The following is a 20913-nucleotide window of genomic DNA, read 5'->3' on the forward strand; positions in this document are numbered from 1 at the left end:
ATGCACTCCCTTCGCCGCCATCTTCCTAGTCTCTATACCTGTGTTTTCATGGCCATCTCTAACCCTGTGGCATGATTGTAGATGCCATCACTAAGCAGACTTTTGCAAGTGTGATTTTTAAATGTGCCTATCCTTGTATGTCCCTGGTGGTCTAGTGGAGTCATTCCAGATTTCAGGTAAGGACGTCCTCAGATTAAGGAGCACCACCTATATGTTCCTAAATGAATACACTTTAAAACAGTGGTTCTCAAAATGTACTTCCCAGATCAGCAGCAATGACATCAGCATGGAACTTTTTTGGTAATCTTCCCCAGACCTACTAAATCAGAACTCTGAGAGGATGGGGGTTGGATAGAGCCCAACAATCTGTGTTTAAATGAGTAACTTGGTTGCACGCCAAAGTTTAAGATCCATTGCTGTGGGACTAGGGCTGAAACTCATTGTAGAGTGTGAGGCCCTTGGTTCCACCCCCAGTACGTACACACACACACATACACACACACAGAACCACTGTGATATGACCTTCTACATCTTGCCAAACAAAATGGTGTATGCATATGAGGTTGGCCAGTTGACAGTGGGCATGTTGGGATTGAAGTTATTGAAAATGACCACTCTAACTCTATTCACATTGTCTTCTGTTACGTACCACTGAACAAACAAATGAGTACATCAGAATATGCATAAATTCACATAGGACAAAAGTATACCTTTCAGGGAGTAGGAACAGCTCCTCAGTGCCTCCTAGTGCCTCCCAGAGGTACTGCTGAAATTTGTCAGTCAACTGTAGCCATTCAGGATAAGAACACAGAGCCATGCAATATCAAAGGAAGCAATGCTTTGCTTGAATTGGAAAATTGATTTCAGATTTGGATATCTGTGCTTTTTATTTTCTCGGTACTGTTGCCACTATTATAATGAAAAAATGAACATATTTTTGCTTAAAGCCTGCTCAAGCTGACTCATGATGAAAAAGAACATGTGAATCTTTTAAAGAAATTGATATCATTATCAAAAACCTCTTTCACACATAAAAGCCCATGAAACAAACTCACAAAAAAGCAAACAGAGCAACATCTGAAGACTTATACTGAACAATGAAAAGAAGTCTGCTGTGTAGCACTACAGGGGGGACAGATGGTAGTTGTTAAGAACAGTAGTTGTAGAGGCACTAGCAGAAGAAATAGCTTGGTTAGGTTTCTGTGTGCTAAGACCATGTCATCCAGGACCTATGAGAACTCGATAAGTTAACTTGGGTGTTATGTTAATTAGAATTGGAGACAAATGGAAGGTATTAACTTAGAAGAGAATTGTAATCTTCTTTATGATCTAACAAACACATGTGGTGCTGTGTGGGTGATAGACTATTGAGGACAACAGTGAAAGAAGGGATGCAGACAGGATGCTATTAGAATAATTTTTGGTAACTTGGATTAGAGGACATGGCAAGAAGAGGTCAGAGCTGTGATACAAGAGACAGAATATATGGAGTTAGCTAAAGGATTGGCCTTGATGAGATGAACTTTTCATTGAGGGAGTTTCAGATGCAACTAATAGTGATTTAAGAAGAGGAAGAATAATGATAGTGTTTAAAACCAACAACCAGACAACTGTGAGTTGATTGCTTCAGCTCTACCATTTATTCTCTGAGTGGCTGTAGCCAGTTATGCTGTATCATCAACTTCTTCATTTGTAAAATGGTGATATTAACATCCCATTTGGGAATTGCTGGGAGAATTAAATAATAAAAGTATATTAAATTATTATATTAAATGCTCAATAAATGTGAGTCATTAAAATTTTCCTTTGTACAACTTTACACAAAATGTTTTAAGGGGGCTAGGGTTGTAGCTCAGTGGTAGAGTGTTCCAGCCTGGCATGTGCAAGGCCCTGGGTTCAATCCTTAGAACCACATGAAAATAAATAAATAAAATAAAGTATTGTGTCCAACTACAACTAAAAAATAAATATTTTTAAAAAAGTTTTAAGGATCTGGGGTATAGCTCAGTAGTTGAGTGCTTATTAGCATTTGTGAGATCTTAAATTCAATCCTTAGCAACATCCCACCCCTGCAAAAAAAACACAATTTTTTTCTTGAATATTAAATAAAGTTTTTTGTCAAAATACTGTTGATTAATTTTTTGTTATGGAAGCAAATAGCATATCTTTAGCTCCTGTAGTAACTTTTATAGGTGACTATAGCTCGCCCTCCCAACAACAAGCAAGGCTAAGAAAAGAATGCTATAGTCCAGTTGTAGAGCCAGCTAAGTATTGCCTTTTGGCAATAGGAGAGATTATATGGTGATCCTAGTTTTCTCACCTGATCCAAAACCATCAGTGGTAAAGTTGACCTGTCTACTAGGGTAGTTCTGTCCAGTGAAACTATAGTGATGATGAGAATGTTCTGTTCCGTGCCTAAAATAGCAGGTGCCAGCTACATGTATTATTAAACACTTGAAATGTGACTAATTTGATGGAATAACCAAATTTTTTTTATTTTTATTTTTTATTTTTTTATTATTAGTTGTTCAAAACATTACAAAGCTCTTGACATATCATATTTCATACATTTGATTCAAATGGGTTATGAACTCCCAATTTTCCCCTGTATATAGATTGCAGAGTCACATCAGTTACACATCCACGTTTTTTACATACTTCCATACTAGTGTATGTTGTATTCTGCTGCCTTTCCTATCCTCTACTATCCCCCCTCCCCTCCCCTCCCCTTCCCTCCCCTCCCCTCCCCTCCCATTTTCTCTCTCTACCCCATCTACTGTAATTCATTTCTCTCCCTTGTTTTTTTCCCCTTCCCCTCACTTCCTGTTATATGTAATTTTGTATAACAATGAGGGTCTCCTTCCATTTCCATGCAATTTCCCTTCTCTCTTCCTCTCTCTCCCACCTCTCGTCCCTGTTTAATATTAATCTTCTTCTCATGCTCTTCCTCCCTGCTCTGTTCTTAGTTGCTCTCCTTATATCAAAGATGACATTTGACATTTGTTTTTTAGGGATTGGCTAGCTTCACTTAGCATAATATGCTCTAGTGCCATCCATTTCCCTGCAAATGCCATGATTTTGTCATTTTTTAGTGCTGAGTAATACTCCATTGTGTATAAATGCCACATTTTTTTTTATCCATTCATCTATTGAAGGGCATCTAGGTTGGTTCCACAGTCTAGCTATTGTGAATTGTGCTTCAATGAACATTGATGTAGCAGTATCCCTATAGTACGCTCTTTTAAGGTCTTTAGGGAATAGTCCGAGAAGGGGCATAACTGGGTCAAATGGTGGTTCCATTCCCAGCTTTCCAAGGAATCTCCATACTGCTTTCCAAATTGGCTACACCAATCTGCAGTCCCACCAGCAATGTACAAGTGTACCCTTTTCCCCACATCCTCGCCAGCACTTGGAATAACCAAACTTTTAATTTGAATTAATTTTAATTTGAGAAGCCACAGGTGTCTAGTGGCTTCTGTATTAGATGACATTTCTCCAGAAACTAAGCTCTTTAAATGGAGACTTTTGTCTCCTATTACTGAACTGAGATACCTAAAATAGCACTTAGCATATAAGTAATACTTGACGGAGATTTGTTGAATGAATAAAGGATGTCATTTAAACATAAGGAATAAGGGCTGGGGAGGCAGCTCCATAGTAGAGTACTTGCCTAGCATGTGTGAGGTCCTGGGTTCAATTCCATTACAGCTAAAAGGAAAAATAAATAAATATAGGAATATATGCAGGAAGCAGCAGTTGTAAGTAATTTTTATTTTGTTGCTGCATTACAGTAGCAGAGAGATGAGATAGAACCGACCAAGATTTGGGGGGAGGTAAGGGGCCCACAGAGGAGAGCAAGGGTACTTCTTTGTACTGATATTACCTTTACCTGCAGAAAGACCAACATAAAGATGGCCAGGAAACTGACCTCTGTTAGGGAGTGTTCACAGCTCTGGTGATGGGAACTTAATACATGAAGTATCTTAGTGCTTAGAGAAAATTCTCTGAAGAACAAGCCTATGTAAACAAAGACAATCTAGGTTACTAGTTTTGTAGCTGTCTCAAATAAATTTCCTTAAGTCACCGGGACTTGGAACTTAGCTCAGCAGTAGAGAGCTCACCTAGTATGGAAGGCCCCGGGTTTGATTCTTAGCACCACAAATAAGCAAAAACTAGGAATGTAAGTCACTCAATTTAAGGAAGTTTTGAAAGTCAAGTTGCTGTGGATAACCTCAAGGGAAATTATACCTCTCCCCTTCCCTGCCCTTTAAGAAAAGGTTAAATGCAGGTATATGTTGATCCCCAGTAATTTTATCTTAATGATAATTTTTACTGTTACCAAAGCATGTACCTTTTTAAGAAGGTATATGATCATATAAATTTTTTTTGTTCCTTATGTTATTGTGAAGGCGTTTTCCCCACTAGCCCTTAAGCCTCTACATTAGCACATGATTTTCTCTTGAAATATATCCCATTATCAGGAAAACATGGCAAGACTGTTGGGACCAACCTAAACCACTTATAGTTATGTGATATACAAGTTAGAAGCTATCTTGAAAACAGTTCATTTTAAAGTTAACCACTTTCTTCAAATCATCACAGAATATATTCTTTTAAAAATCATTTAAAAAAATCTTGACACATAAAACAAAAATCGTGGACTAAATGTCACAACAGTATTCACACCGGACTTTCACAGTGGGCCTACTGTACTATGTCTAAAGAAACTTGGCATTTTGTCTAAGAATAAGTCAATAACAGGAACTCAATCATAAATGCCCTGGTTTCCTGGTAATACAGGACTCTGAGCTGCCGACTTGCACTAGGCAAAGTTTAAATAACAGCTGGCAGCAAAGCCTGACAGGGAAGGCAGTATTATTTTTAAATTGTGGAATTGTTTTTCATGAATTTCTTTTCTTACATATTCTTTTCCAATTTTACCATCATTTTTCATTTCAAAATTGAATAAATGTCTTCAATGTGACAGGAAAAACTATGTTGAATCAATAAATGGTAACTTCCCCTACCGCCCCCCCCCCCCAGTGGCCTGAAATAACTCTAGTACCTAAGCATCAGCCTTTTATTAATTGGACAAGCCTTCAAAAATGAGGAAAAGTAATTTATGTTGGCAATTTGATTAACAGGCTTCCTATGAACACACATTCCTATAAAGTTAACAAGTATGAACCATTCAAGACACACCAAGAAATGTTCTTAGAAACCTTTCAAATGAAAATAGAACAGAATACTGATGGTAAAGGGGGTGCACAGCCCCCATCCAGGCGCCAAATTACTTGACTCAAGGTGACTTTCTGCAGACCTTGTCAAATATAAGAGGCCAGAATTGCTTCACCCCCACCATGTTCACCATTTGGAGACCTTATTTGCTTCTGCCTGGGCTCCAGCCTTTCTGTCTACTATGTTCTGGAAACAAGGGCACAGATAATCATTATTAGAGCAGGAGAGATTTCAGAGCAGAAACAGTGTACTCTGTCCAGATAAACCACAATAAACTTGGTGCTATGTCAGATCCAGTAGCTCTTCCCTTCCTCTGTCAGGATATATAGGACACAAGCCTAGACTCTTAAGAATGTAGCTGCCATGACTTTTCCTGGCTCACCTGGTTTCCATCAGTTCAATCCATTCATTCCCCTCCTCCCAGAGTAGGGTAAACAGAGAGAATTGATAGTTGTGCAGATGTTTGAGTTGTAACCAAACATTTAAGCACAGTGATGTCAGAGAAAATTGTTATCTATTGAGAAGAGAGTAAGAGAGAAAGGCTGAGAACTTGGCAATAGTATTGTATAACAGTGGTGAATACACATTTAAGTCACCCAAAGCCAGCCAACAGAGAACAACTCTCATTTATAATGTAATTATTTATTATAAGGTTGTTATATCTACTTACAATGATAATTAGGGCAGACTGTGATAGCATTGGAAAGTACCCTGTTATAGATACTGAGTACAAACAAATATTACTACTTCTAAAGATTGTTCCCCTAAAGCTACTTTCCATAAAGTTTAGTTAATAGGGTTTTAAAAAATTTTATCTTCTATTCTTAAAATACTTAACTATCTTTTGTGTTGTTCTAGTCCCATATTAGTATTGTTACCATATTGAATACAGTGAGTTGAGTGGTTAAAGGATACATGGAAAAAGATTGGTTCTCATGCAGGGGTAATGTAAATAAAGCTGCAGACATCTCCTCAGGAATAGTTATGTGAGGTCAGGATTGCTAAATTGTCACATAAAAAGTTAGGTAGAATACTTGTTTATAGTTAAAATTAAATTAATGTTGAAAACAGGGTAGGCAAGTTCATGTGTGGGGATGGGGAAGATATAGGAAATCTCTATCTCTTGCTGAATTTTGCTGTGAACCTAAAACTGCTTTAAAAATAATCCTTTAATTTTTTTTTTAAATGAAATTACCACTGAGTTGATTTATATTTTATTCTTTATAACATATAAAAGGTTAAACCATATGAACTTACCATATCCAACAATTTTAGATTCATAAAAATGACAACATCATATAAAACTTAATTTTTAAGATTTCAGGTGGTTGCTATTCTGTTCACTCAGTTAAGAATTTGCCTAGCTTTAATTCAATATGTTGTGGTGGGCCATGGCCCAGTCTGCTGCTGGCCTGAGGTCAAGCTTAAGGCATAGAATGCAGGATTACAGAACTGTGGAGTGTGATGGAATTTTTTTATGATAGTGGACTCAAGCCCTGAAGGGGCATCTTCCCAGGTTGGAATATAAGAGAGCCTGTGGCTCTAGGTTCTTCTGTGTTTGGAGTTCTTGTTGAATGTAGGCTATACTGACTGGTGAACTCAAGGGTGTCTCTGGGAGACACTGAGGAGCTGTCCCTACTCCCTCCTGGATACATGAATCTCTTCCATGAATTCATGCTTCATTTTATTTTTTTATATGTAGGTAAGGTAAATCAGAGGATAATGTATTGGAACAGTTCTTGTTTATAATCCAAAAAGCCTTGCATGATCAGGGATTGATGGGAGTGGGAATGATAAATGTACATTTCAGACTTTCACCACCAGTGAAGAAATAAAGCATTCTTATAGACTTAAAACTTGTCATTAGTGCATTTAGATTTTGAAGAAAGAATCAAAATGTAAAATACCTCTACAATAATACAATGTTAATAGAAATTGGCCATGTATTGAGGCCATTTTAGTGAGTGAATTTTCTTATACATTGTTTGTATATAAGGAAAAGTAACTTCTTGGTCCACATTAGTGAAAACTTAAAAAAGATTCTCTTTAGAGAACAGTATTTGAGGACAATGCTTTTTCAGACAGATTTTCTTATTCAAAATCACTTTATAAATAATTATAGATTAACTTTTAAATCACATCTTTCTTAAAAAGCTATCAGATTTCCATTTTTCCGGGAGATATTCTCAGTGAGTTGTTCAATTCCACACGATAAGCTTTTTTCATTATTTTAAAGAATTTTATACATAGTAGAGAGATTATCATTCATTGCTTTATCATCTTTTCAAAAGATATAAGCACAGTTGTTACACTAGAGCTGACGTCTGACATCTTTAAACTCACGCAACAAGAATATCCCCACAATGATTGGGAAGAAGCCAGTGATATCATCAGCAGGCATATCTTGCCACTCCTTAAGAAGAATTGCTGAACAAGTTGTAAAGAAAACGTAATATGCTGGTGTCATGATGGAAGAGTTGAATATGTCCAGGGCCCAGTTTAGGTAATTGATCTGTGAGCTCACACAAGGGATGAGGCTCAGCAGCAGAATCCAGGCCAGGGGATGCCGCAGCACAGGCTTTCCAGCCAACAGTTTGATGGTGATGCCCAAACCCTTCACATAGGAGACTAAAATCATCAAGCAGATTGTTATGTACACAAAAATATTTGTCTGTGGTGAGGACCCACTGCAAAGATTAATATCAAGGACACAATGCCACAAGTGTTGCAAATACCACAAAACCTGGATCACCCAACTTTTCTGACATTTAATTTAAGGTCTCAGTCTCCTCTTCCTTTGGAGCATGCATGACCGTAACTGTAGATCCTAAAATTTTTAGTAAACATCTGATTTTCCAATGAAGATCAAGTCTTTCATTTAGAAAGTATGAAGAAAGAATGGCACTTATGAGAATGCTGAGAGCTCCCAGTGGAATCACTAGCATGGCTGGTACAAAGGCAAACCCAATGAAGGTTGCCACCTCACCTGCTCGCATTGGTAGTCCAGCCCACCACAGCCATTCTTTAAGATATGCATGGCCACTTTGACCTGTTGTCATGGAGCCTTTTCAAACCAATGTAGAAATCATATTTTTCCATGCCCTAGGCTCATTTAGTTTGTCACTTAAGAAGCCCCTATGTATCACAGTGATCTCAGAACAGAGAAACTGCTGGTACTGAAGGCAGGGGGATGCAGTCTTCACATAAGTAAGTTTAATATGGTGTGTCTTTAAACCAGGGATGACTTATTCAGTCTCATTTCCTTGTATATACTACCCTTTAATCCCATTTAAAGTTTTAAACTTTACTGGCAGAGTAGTACCAGCCAAGACAAAACTACTCGAAAAAAATTATTGCACATGCGCCACCAACGAGGCCAACAAGCCAGATTTCCGTGGGCTTGAATGGCAATCTGATTCGAGGTGGACTTCCTCACTGTGGATTACTAGGAGAGCCGTAATGAACATGCCTAAAAGAAAGTCAAACCTGAGGAGCTATTCCTGGACCCAAGACCCACAGGTTGGCCCTCAAGTCAGCCGCTTAAGTCAGCCCTTTTGGCATTGCCTCAAAGGAAGGAACAGCGACCTTGCCCAAGCCAGTTGAAAGCTGCAGCCTCCATGGGAGCACCGAGGTAAGCTTACCTAGGATGACCTCCAGCCCCACCGTGCTGGGACCAGGGCCACCACCAAGGAAAACCTGGATGCCCCCGAGTCCAAGCATCATTTTTTGCTTGATGTATTTGAACATCTGCCATTATGTGCAATCCCCCTGAAAGAAAGGTTGTTTTATCTTTTGATGAATTCACTCACCGATTTGAAATGTTTCTTTTTATGTTGGTAGTGTTCTTTATTTTGAAGTCAACTTAGATATTAATTAGCACTCAGTTTTCTTAAGTGAATATCTTTTTCTTAAGTGAATATCTAAGAATGTTTGTTGTTGATTGCAACAGGACACAGATTGCATAGTCTATTTATTTAGATGTTAGACTCCTGAATATCTTAGTTATTTTTACTAATATTTTACTTATTTTAAAAAATATTTTTAGTTGTAGGTGAACACAATGCCTTTATTTTTATTTATTTATTTTTATGTGGTACTGAGGATCGAACTTAGTACCTCACTCGGCTAGGTGAGCACTCTATCACTGAGTCACAACCCAGCCCTTACTTAGTTATTTTTACTTTACTAACTCATAAGAAAAAAAAAAAGCCTTCTAGTGATTAATATCAGTTGTAGATGCTCCTTGCCCTTGGTGCAAAGTAAAACCCTTCCTTCTACTGCAGGGATTCCTAACTGGCCTTCTTGACCCTACCCTTACCTCCTCAATGGAATGACCAGAGTGACTTTTTAAGTGTTAAACCAGGTCATTTGATTTTCTTCCTGAGACTGTATAGTGGCATCTCATCTTACCCAGGAAAAGCCAAGTCCTTCTTAGAGCCTGTTGCTCCTGCCATGTCACTGTCCTCACTGTCTTCCTCTTTCATTGGCTGGCCTCAGCTCCACTGATCCCCTAACCATTCTTTGAATACATCAAGCTTTCTTTTTTGCTCAGGGCCTTTGCACTGCCCAGATCATTCTATGCAGGTGTCCGCTGCTGAACTTTCTCCCCTCAAGTCTCTGCTAAGATGTCATCTTCTCAGTTTGCTCTTAGGATTTTAGTCTTCTCCCTCCCCATTTTTTTTTTACCCTGCCTTAGTTTTCTCCATAGCACTTTTTAGCACTTGGTTTGTGTTTCTTGTTCATCTCTTTCATGTGGAGTGTAAACTTCCTAATTGGAGAGACTTTGAAGTGTTTACTGCTAGAATATCTAATGCCTAAAATAGTATGTGACACAGTAGATATGCAATAAAATTTGCATAATAAATGAGTGAATGTAATCTAGAGTTATCGTACCTGGGCTAAGGTTTCTAGATGACAATGTTCATACGTATCACACAGAATCCCTTAACATTTCTAATCTGCTGTGGTCTGGAATAGCATTTACTCTATGGCTTGGTATTTTTATCCTTTATCCTTTGCAAATCCTTAGTTCTCCAACTATATACTTAACTTATTTTTTTTTTAAGAGAGAGTGAGAGAGGAGAGAGAGTGAGAGAGAGAGAGAGAATTTTTAATATTTATTTTTTAGTTCTCGGCGGACACAACATCTTTGTTGGTATGTGGTGCTGAGGATCGAACCCGGGCCGCACGCATGCCAGGCGAGCGCGCTACCGCTTGAGCCACATCCCCAGCCCCATACTTAACTTATTTTTTTGACAAGTATTTCTTGTATCTGCTCTGTACTGGGTGCTATGTCTAGATACTGATAAAAAGTGGTTAACAAACAAATAAAAATCCTGCTGTTAAAGTGTTTATATTTGAATGAAGAAGATTGAAATAAATGAAAATGAAAAACACCATGAAAAAATAATTTTATGAATAGCGTTTGAATTGGTTTGGGGCCAGTGTTGCTGATAAGAAGGCGTTTTGAGGAGGTATCATAGGAGCTGAAAGTGGAGAGAAGGAGCCAGCAGCATAGAGGAGGTGTTTGAGGCAGTGGAAAAGGTGGTGAGTGGCCTGCACTCTAGGACAAGAGGACTTAAGTGGCTGCATATACACACAGGTGAGGGCGAGTGAATGGGGAGAGTAGAAAGAGAGAGTGGAACCATTTGAAGTGCAGAAAGTAAGTGGAGGAATGATTGTGGAGTTTATAGACTGCAGTATCAAGTTCACTTTTTATTTCAGTTGAAATGAGAAGCCAATGGAGCAACATCTGATTTACATTTTATAAAGATCCTGGCTGCCTGGGAGTTGTTGTGTCAGAGAGTAAATTTATTTTGGGTTCCTGTTAAGGTCTAACAGAGTTTTTAGTATAATACTTAATTTTTATTGCCATTCATAAAACTAGAATCTTTCATTAAATGGTTTTTAGGAAAATCTCAATTATTGAATAAACAACAGCATGTGCTGTGGATGTGAAAGTTAAAAACACAGAGTGAATTAGTCTGAAAATTTTTACCATTATAACCTATAAGAAATGAACATTGTTGGATTATAACATCTTTTTTATGAAGTAGGAAATTGCATTTTCAAATATTATAGGGTAGGGAAATGAGTAGATGGTTAGACATTAGAGATTCAACTTTATGAATAAGGATATTGTATTCTCTCTCTAGGGTAGAAATGGCAAACTCTTGGTGTAAGGATCCTTGTAGGTAAAGCAAAGCCATTTCCAAGCCTGAAATACTGACTTTGTAAATCGTCCCTTTCCTGCCCTTCCCATTCTATCCAAGAGTGATCTTAGAGATGGGCCTGAGACACCTGGTATATGAGTTAGTATAGTTCCAGTGGCTTAGGATCCATGATCTCTACCCTTTCTATTCCAGATACCATAAAGTTTAAAATGCTCAGTTTTTCTTGAACTTGAAGAGTCTCATGTGGTGTAGAAGTTATAGCAGTTCTAATATTTTCCAGCTTCACATAACCATAATTTTTTGTGAAGTACTTTATAGCAGTAAAATGCAAGTTTCCTTACTCAGTTCTTATCTGCAGTTCTGCTTTTATTTACTGATTTTGTTTTGTTTTTTATTTTTAATCCAGTGAGGTCTAGAATGTGAATGGAGAATCCTAGTATGATTTTATGTTTTAGAAAAAAAAATAATAGAGTGAAAGTGGTGTCATTGGAGAGAGCACAAAGTATGTTAGTTTATAGCAAGGTCCTCAAGCCTCTCAATATTTTAGGTCTGTTTCATTTTCTAACAGGTATATTTTTCCTGCTGTTAGACAGTGATGGTACATGATACATCTGTTAACAAGACAGTCTTTTCTTCAGAGTCACATATATTTGTATATGCTTACCTGAGTGTCCATAAGTGTGTGTGTGTATATATATATATATCTCCAGATCTCTCTTTGTGGACAGGAAATTAACCATTTAGCTTCTGATGCAAGTTCTGCATTCCTGTTACTTCTGTCACTGGCCAGCCCTGGTCTTGGCATTTGCCTCCAGTGGCTGCTTAATTTAGTGAATTCCACACACCTTCTTATCATTCACTCATGGTGAGATTTTAGAGTGATGTGTATTATTTCCATGTTACAGATAGGGATGAGAATGATCAGAAAGGTTACTTTGCACAGCATCTACCTGATGGTAAATGACACAGCTGCAATTTAAACCCAGGCCTTCCTATTCTGATGTGTGTCATCTTTTACTGATACTTGGGATGTTTCTCAATCACAGCTTCTTCAAGAAATGAGACTGATGGTAGGATCTGCCTCATGGCCTGCACAGTGGCCCTCTGAGAGAAGGATGGCTTCTATGAGGGGAGTCATCCTTTGTCATTTATACTGTGCTAAGGCCCTTGTGACAAATCTCCCATTTTTTTCTCACAACACTAGCTGTGTCATAGAGCCCCTTGAATTAGGAAGTGTGACAAACTAAAGCCATGCTATCTTGTTGGAGTGTTTCAAGGAAATGGGACCAAATTTACTAGGAAAAATGTCAAGACTATGTCTCACTTTTTGATTTGTTCATGGCAAAGCTCCAAAGCCAGTGCTTCTCTAGCCATGGTGCTACCCTGTGAAGGCAAATAGCATAGAGCCAGGCAGGCCTTTTTATGGGAAATGTCATCATTTTTATAGACCTGGCCCTTGACGTGGTCAGGTTTAGCAGCTTACTTGAGACCACACAGGGAGCGGAGCTGCAGGAACAGCTGGCAACAAAGCTTCCTCCTTTCAGCCAAATGGTCTTTTCCCTAAAACCATCTACCGAGGAAACTAGTCTTTTAATAGCATCTACCCTCCACCAAGAACCTGGGCCAGAAGATGAATAGAGACATCCTTTGAATCCTCCTTTCCGCTCAGTGTTTCCACTTGGTGAGCTCTGTGGCCTCGAATCTCTGGGATGAGTCAGTAACATGGAGTGCTTTCACATGAGGGTGGAGAGGAGCCTCTGGCATCCATGCCTGGTACACCTCCCAGTACGTGCAGTGATGGGAGCAGTCATTACAATGGATGTTTTGAGTTTGCTAATCACATTTCTTTAATGCAGAGCTTATTGGTTCTTAATGGAAGAGATTAAGAGAGAGGAAGTTTCCTCTTCTAGAGAGGGTGTGGACTGCTGCTGAACTCCAAGGTTCACCTCCCCAACCCATTTACTAGTTAAAAGGCTTAACTTGTTCCTGGCTTTTTTGCAAGTATGCATTTAGAATCAAGTTTTATGTAATCATCATTACCATTATCATTAGAATTGTTATGCTTCTTGTCTAATGCACCCTAGTTCTTACGTTAGTATGTTTGAAAATAAAGTTTTCATAAAAATTTGGTCACCCCAGGATTCCTTTATTCCTCTTGGGAATTCTTTTGGGGAGCATAATATTTATTTAGTTATCTATCTATTTATTTAAGATGGGGTCTCTCTGTGTTGCCCAAGCTGGTCTTAAACTCCTGGGTTCAAGCAGTTCGTCTGTCTCAGCCTCCCAAGTAGTTGAGACTACAAAATGTGTGCCCCTGGCTGCACTGGGGATCATAATTTTATATCAGAAGGTCGAAAAGGTTTGTGTTTTGCACCTTTCCTCTTAGTGACAAAGTGTGCCTGTTTTCAAACTGATGTCTCTAACTACATATTACCACCTTGTTGACAGTTAAGGCAACACCCTTTAGAAGTTAAATTTGCTGTGTCCTGAACTGCCCAGAACTGGGCAAGAGGTAGGTAAACCATGGGCAAGCTGAAGGTTTGATCTACTGTTCCTTTTTATTTATTTTGGATTCACTGTTTAGTGTAGGTGTCAAATATTGTTGAAAAACATAAAAAACAGCTCTGAAGACCAGCTATGGTATATTTTGAGGTGTGCCTTCCATACTTAGAAACTGTGTAGTTTTTAAAGTGCTCTTGAGTGATTTGTGCCTTGTGACCTACCCTGTTAACTATATTTTGGTAAATGTAACTTCCTCCTGTTCTTGACACTGAGTCCAATACAAGGTTGAATCCAATACAAGGTTGGGTGCTTAGCATAAGGTGTTTATCAGTGCAGTGAGGGAAATAAACCACCAGATGGCTCAAGTATATAACATCTGCATTTTTTTAGTCCTTAATTACATTTGAGTTTTGCCATTGCTGTGTACTTCAGAGAGACCATTTAGTATATGTCATTGTAAGAATTTATTTTTTTCATACAATTTTTGAGTAAATGCTAAGTAGAAGGTTGATTGTTCTTAATCACCACTGAATAACATTTAAGTTTTTGGACACTGCTTTTCTTAGAGTAGTATAAAAAGCTTGGAAATTATTTCTTTTTTTTTGACAATTGTCATCTTGGAATATTGTATATTTTACTTAATATTTATGTATTTATTTTGACATATACTTCCCACAGTTGCAAATAAATTAATAAATGCCTAATTGTCAACCTGGTTTATTCTTATTTTTATATCTCTATTGTTTAGAAAATAGAGAAGATGCATAATCAGTAGAAATCAACATGTAATTTATATGGACTTACTATTCCCCGGAAATAATTTAAAACCCTTTTTATTTTATTCCATGAAAAGGAAATTGCTTTATAGCTTCGTACATACTTACATGAAAAAGACTAAAATGCCAGAGTATTTACTTTGTTTTAGAATATGTTTGCAGTGAAGTTCAGGTGAATCACCCCTGTTCCCATTAGCTGACCAAGATACAGCATTGTAATTTTTGTTCTCATACTTTTTTGTCCTTCAATCGTAGAGCCCCAGACTTAGATTTTTTTTCCTGACACGATTAACGCATAATGGAAAAGAAATACTTATTTAGAAATTTAATGTCTTTTTGCTGCAGAATTTTCAGATAAAGACATTATAACTTCTGTTAGAAGAAAAAAGGAAAAGAAAGTGAAATTTGAATCAATTTTTTTTGTATTAATTCTAGTTCAAGATATTGCTGGACCAAAAATAAGATGTTTTTAAAAAGCATGTTTTAAAATTATCTTGATTTTATTTACTCTTGTTATTTCTATGTAAGTATAATTAATACCGGAAGGAAAACCAAAGTCTTTATTGATAATATTAAAAATAATGTTTTTCTTTTTAGCAAAGTAAAGGCTGATAATTCCACAGGAATGATTGTGGCTAATGGAATAGCATTTATTGAACCTTGCTACTGTATACTTGGCAGAAACAGTGCTACTGTGTCTGAAATTCTTGATATATGTTTACTTGACTATGCTAATTTCCCCCATTATGTGTAGTTAGCCAAGTGGTAACCAAGAATTCTAAACAATGGATCTTTGTTAAGGTCTTAATTTTTGTCAAGGAAATGCATGTGATTTTAAAGAACTTTTACTGAGGTGAACTTTGTAGGTAAAGCTGTTTGGATTTCCCTCTCTCCTCTGTAATTAGGATAAGTGTATATGGCACTTTCTAATCCTAGTTACCTTTTACTTGTGTGTGGCTTGGTATAAAAATGGAATCTTTTTTGTTATAATGATAAAGAGATTAGAGATGTGAAACATGTTGGTTTATGAAGGAATTAGCTGGGCATGGTGGTATATACCTGTGATCCCAGTGACTTGGGAAGCTAGACAAGAGGATTGCAAATTTGAGGCCAGCCTTAGCAACTAAGCAAGGTTCTAAACAGTTTAATGAGACCCTGACTCAAAAAATAATAAGGACTGAGGATGTGGCGCAGTGGTAAAGTACCTCCAAGTTCAATTCCCCAGTACCCACCTCCATGCAAAAAGATGTAAAATTGGTAGAAAATGCTTAAACATGCAATTTAATGTTATAGTACTTTTAGCTGTAATGTTTGTTTCTTGGGTTTAAACTATATATGGGTGTGTTGGTTTCTTTAAAATATGTTTAGGCTAGGAGTGTAGCTCAGTGGTAGAGCTCTTGTCTAGCACATCAAGCATGCATTGATTCTCAGCACTGCAAAAAAAAAAAAAAAAAAAGATAAATAAAATAAAATATATTCCATGAGGAATCGACCTTGTTCTTTAAGGATAATGAAATACATTTCCCCATATTTTTTCTTATTTCTTCAATGCAAATATTTTAATGCCATTTCTTCTTGTTTTAAAGTTCTTTTCAGAGAGTTTTAGCATGTTGTTTCAGAGATTATTGTGAATTTAGAAGTAAAGTTTGGAACTCAAAAAGAACTCCAGTGTAGAATATAGAGGCCTTGATCAGCAGACACCTTTCCCTCCTTGCATGCGCAGTCCAAACTGCTGACAAACATAGATTAAGTCAGGATTTCCTGGGGCATGGGAACTACCTGACTTGACTTGTGTCATGCTGAATTGAGAAAGATAGGTAATATTTATAATGCCTATAGCACTTTCATTAAGCTTCCACAATTCCTGCTGTCCATGTGGCCATTTTGTATTTGCTATCTTTATAGTCTTGATATGAAATTTGTGTATAACCTTGCAACTACACATATTATTTAAAATATCCATATAATGGTTTTGTTAGAACAACAACAACAAAAAAGGGGGGAGAGAGTCCTCTGTCCAGAGCACTCACATTTCATTATATAGGTGTGTGGATGCTGCCACACTGGACCATTTGGTAAGCCACTCATGGGCCTGTATCTGTCTTATGGGCATGTGACACTTCAGTGAACACTAGTGGTATGCTTTTGGTGTCATTGTTTTTTGAAATGTTCAAATTTGGTTAAATTTGGAACAACATAGTAGTCCTTTTTGCCACATACTTTGCAACACATAATTTATGCCTGTGTTAAAATGAGTTAGGTTTTATGCTTAGACAATTATAAACAGGATTTTTACCCACAAGATTCTCCAACAGATCTTAACAAACTTGTAGGGAATGCAGGAAAGTTTTTGGTTGAGTACTGTCCTTGGCATCATGGGACCTGTAGCTTTCCTGATCTCCACCCACACAGTGGAAAAGGAGATAGAGTTGTGGGAGGACTTGGAGCCAGAAATCCAAATATGTGCTGAAGTTATTCCATTAGCAGCCCCAGTGATCCTGATAACCCAGATGCCTCCCCAAACTCCCCAAACCCTCCTTAGGCTCTGAGAATGGGGAATGTGAGAGTCATTGGTTAGGTTCTCACAAATTATTCAGCTGTGCTCATTCAATGTCACCATTAAGAACTTTTCTTGAGACCAGTTGTGTTGGATGTTGGAGAGTAGAAGGCGAGCGGCACTTGTTTCCTTCCCCAAGAGATGAGTCTTGTGTGTGATGAAAAAACACGGGCCACCTCAGGGAGTGCAAGGTGATTTGGCCACATGTGGGATTCAGGGAAAAAAATCATTTTTGAGTCATTGCAAAGGTGACCTGTTTCCCAGCTCTCTTTACATCCTGTCCTGTATCTCGGCCATCCCTTGGAGTTCTGGCTAAGAGCATGCTGCCCTCAGGAAGCACAGGGTGGGAATTGTAGTTCTGCTCTTTGACAAAGCCTTTAAGCTTTGAGCAGAAACTTGATTGCTAGAAGTGGAGATCATGATATTACCCACATGATAGGATAACCAAAAATTAAATGAGAAATTCCGTGTAAAGAGAGAACAGTGTCATATGTAGCTAGTGTGTTGTGCTGTATATGTGTAATAAGAATTGTAATGCATTCCGCTGTCATTTATTTAAAAAAAATAAAAAAAGAAAACAGACAATGAATAGATGGGGTTAAGGGTATTCTAATACTAAACTATCATTGCTCAATTATAAACATAAAACACAAAATTCCCATAGTTTTATATTTCACACTTACTCTTTTCCCCCAATCTTTGGCAATTTTCTTCAGACATAAAATAAAATATTGTGCTTTTAATAAAAGTTGCAGATTGAATCTTTTCCATTGCCTGAGTTGCCTTCCTGAGCCTTATGCCATCACCTCTGTGAGGTGGAAAAGGAGATAGAGTTGTGGGAGGACTTGGAGCCAGAAATCCATTGAAATATGTGCTGAAGTTATTGACATACATAAAAGGTTCATATTTGATTACACAGTTATCTCACCAACTCACTGAGCTCTATCATTTAAAACAAAGCAATTTCTGAATGTACATTGTCATCAGTCCTAGTGGTTGTGTTGTCTTGGCCACAAAAAGCTTCAGCAGAATCGATCTCTGTGTTGTAGTAGTTGGTACTTGCAGACCTCAGCCATCAGTTATATAGTAGAATATCAAAGCCATTCCCCATAACCAGTGGAATACAGACTGAGAAGTAATTATTTTCAGATGTGAAAGTATGTTTCCAATCCTCCAGAGAGGTATAGTTTCTCATTCTGCAAATGCCATCAAAGTGAATATGCTCTGAAAGTATATTCAGACTGTAAAGGGAGGAGATTATGAACTGCAAAATGAGCAGAGTGCCAAAGAGCAGTGGCTCCCACTCTTGGCTTCTAAGTCTATGTATTCCTGGGCTCTGTCCCAGATCTACTTAGTCAGGATTTCTTAGGTTAGGGCTTGAGGGGGGTCTGTGCTTTGATCAGGTTTCCCAGTTGATTCTGATAATCATATGGATTTGGGAATCACCATTATGGATTAGAAAATTAATGCTCAAAAATATAAGGTTTCATTGCCTTTCTGGTTGTCCATTTGATGTCTACCTGGATGCTCTCCCTGAATCTCAAAGTAAAATGATAAAAACAGGTAAACTGAAACTCTGTATCCCTGACCACCCTCTTCCCTTACTCCACTCCTAGTTCTGGCCCCAAGAATGTCTTTTGAATGTCCTTTGAATGTCTTTCTGCCTCTTTTTCTCTCTCAGACAAATCACCATGTTCTGTTTCTGTATTTTTCTCATGTACACTGTCTCTTCCTTTCTGTTATTTTCATTAACTCCTCTTGGCTTTTTCAGGCTTATTGATATTACTGGATTTAGTCTTCCCCAATCAGTTCATATAATTGTGAGATTTATTTTGATAGAGCTCAGACTGGTATTGTGAGTTAAATTCTCTAACCCAGCAGTCTGACCCTACCACACCATCATCCCAGTTCTGTCTTTTCTATGTATTGCAAGCTTTGGTAGTAATGGACAATAGACTGAACTCTTACCCTGCTTCAGCTTTCTCCAGTGCCCATGTTGTTGCATCTCTGTGTGGGATTCTCCCAGTTAAGCTTTGCCTGTTTCTCTCTTACCATTCCTTATAATGCAGCTCTACTTCATGTTCAGATGTACACTTGGCCACCTCTCAGTCTTCTACCACAGGTTGCAGTTAATTGAGGATTGATGTATCCTTATGATTAGATGATTAGATTTAGTTTTCTGCTCTTTAGTAATTGACTATGTTGAGAACTCTTTTTAATAATGATCCCTTTGAATAAAACAATATAATTAGATGTTAAACTCCTTGAGAACTAGGACTTATCATCTTCATATTCCAGAAGCACTTTTGATAAAGCAATAACTGTTTTATTCTTTTTAAAAAATTTATATATGACAGCAGAATGCATTACAATTCTTACTACACATATAGAGCACAATTTTTCATATCTCTGATTATATACAAAGTATATTCACACCAATTTGTGTCTTCATACATGCACTTTGGATAATAATGTCCATCACATTCCACCATCATTTATAACCCCATGCCCCATTCCCTTCCCCTCCAACCCCTCTGCCCTATCTAGAGTTCCTCTATTCTTTAGCATTAAAATTTCCTGGAAAATATTCAGTTGCTGCAAAGAGTTAAAATGTTAACTACTTTTTCCTGCCTCAGCACTTTTTTTTTTTTTTTTTTTTTTGTCTCAAGGGGAGGTTGCTTATGTGACTAGCATAGAGTAGTTTTAGATATCTCAGATCAGGCAACCAGTGAGATTAAAAGAGAGTCCTCAATATTATTTTTATAGGAAACTTTAAATTACCTTTGGATTTGGAAGCAGGATGTTAAATAAAAAGGCTAAAATGATTTGTTTGATCATTGATGAGTTAGCTAGATTGGACTGTGTCTGAGGAGAGAATTCTGAACATTCAGGTAGAATAATCAGTTCTCTACTTTAGTTGTCTCTGGTGCAGGAGCCTTTGTCACTCCTGTTACTCACACATTTTAAGGCCTCCCTCTTTGGAAAGGGACCTTTTGCATCCAAGAATGCTGTCAGCCCAAAGAGAGAAACACCTGGAGTGGGTAGGGAATCAACTCTTCTATTATTTATTTTTCTTTTTAAAATTTTTTATTTGTTCTTTTTAGTATACATGCCAGTAGAGTATATTTTGCCATATTATACATACATAGAGTAAAAGTTCCCATTCTTGTGTTTGTACATGAGGTGGAGTTAAAACTGGTCATGTATTCATATATGAACATAAGAAAGCTTTGTCGGATTCATTATACTGTCTTAGGAAAGACAGAGTTCTCAACATAGTCATCTCTTTCCCATCCGTGCTCCCTTTCCTTCAGTCCCCTTTGTCTAATCCAGTGAACTACCCCCGTCCCCTTTGTATGTTAGTATCCACATATCAGAGAGAACATTCAGCCTTTGGAGTTTTAGGATTGGCTTATTTCACATAGCATGATAGTTGCCAGTTCCATCCATTTACCTGCAAATGCCATAATTTCATTCTTCTTTAAGGCCGAGTAATATTCCTTTGTGTATATATGCCATATTTTCTTTATCTACTCATCTTTTGAAAGTCACTTAGGTTGGTTCCATGGCTTAACTATTGTGAATTGAGCTGTTATAAACATTGAGGTGGCTTCATGATGATAGTATGCTGATTTTAAGTCCTTTAGGTATATGCTGAGGAGTGGGA

At 37.6% G+C, this 20913-nt stretch overlaps 1 protein-coding gene and 1 pseudogene across 3 annotated transcripts in view; one reads left to right on the forward strand and one right to left on the reverse strand.

The window, feature by feature from the left end:
* GMDS (GDP-mannose 4,6-dehydratase) overlaps positions 1-20913 on the forward strand; it is a 676213-nt gene that overhangs the window by 47536 nt on the left and 607764 nt on the right. The window lies entirely within an intron of this gene.
* Positions 7385-8300, reverse strand: LOC308650041 (magnesium transporter NIPA2-like; annotated as a pseudogene). The gene has a single exon. The product of its transcript is annotated as a magnesium transporter NIPA2-like (transcript).

The sequence above is a fragment of the Spermophilus citellus genome, assembly GCF_964194105.1.
Source record: "Spermophilus citellus genome assembly, chromosome: 5".
In the NCBI taxonomy this organism is placed as follows: domain Eukaryota; kingdom Metazoa; phylum Chordata; class Mammalia; order Rodentia; family Sciuridae; genus Spermophilus; species Spermophilus citellus.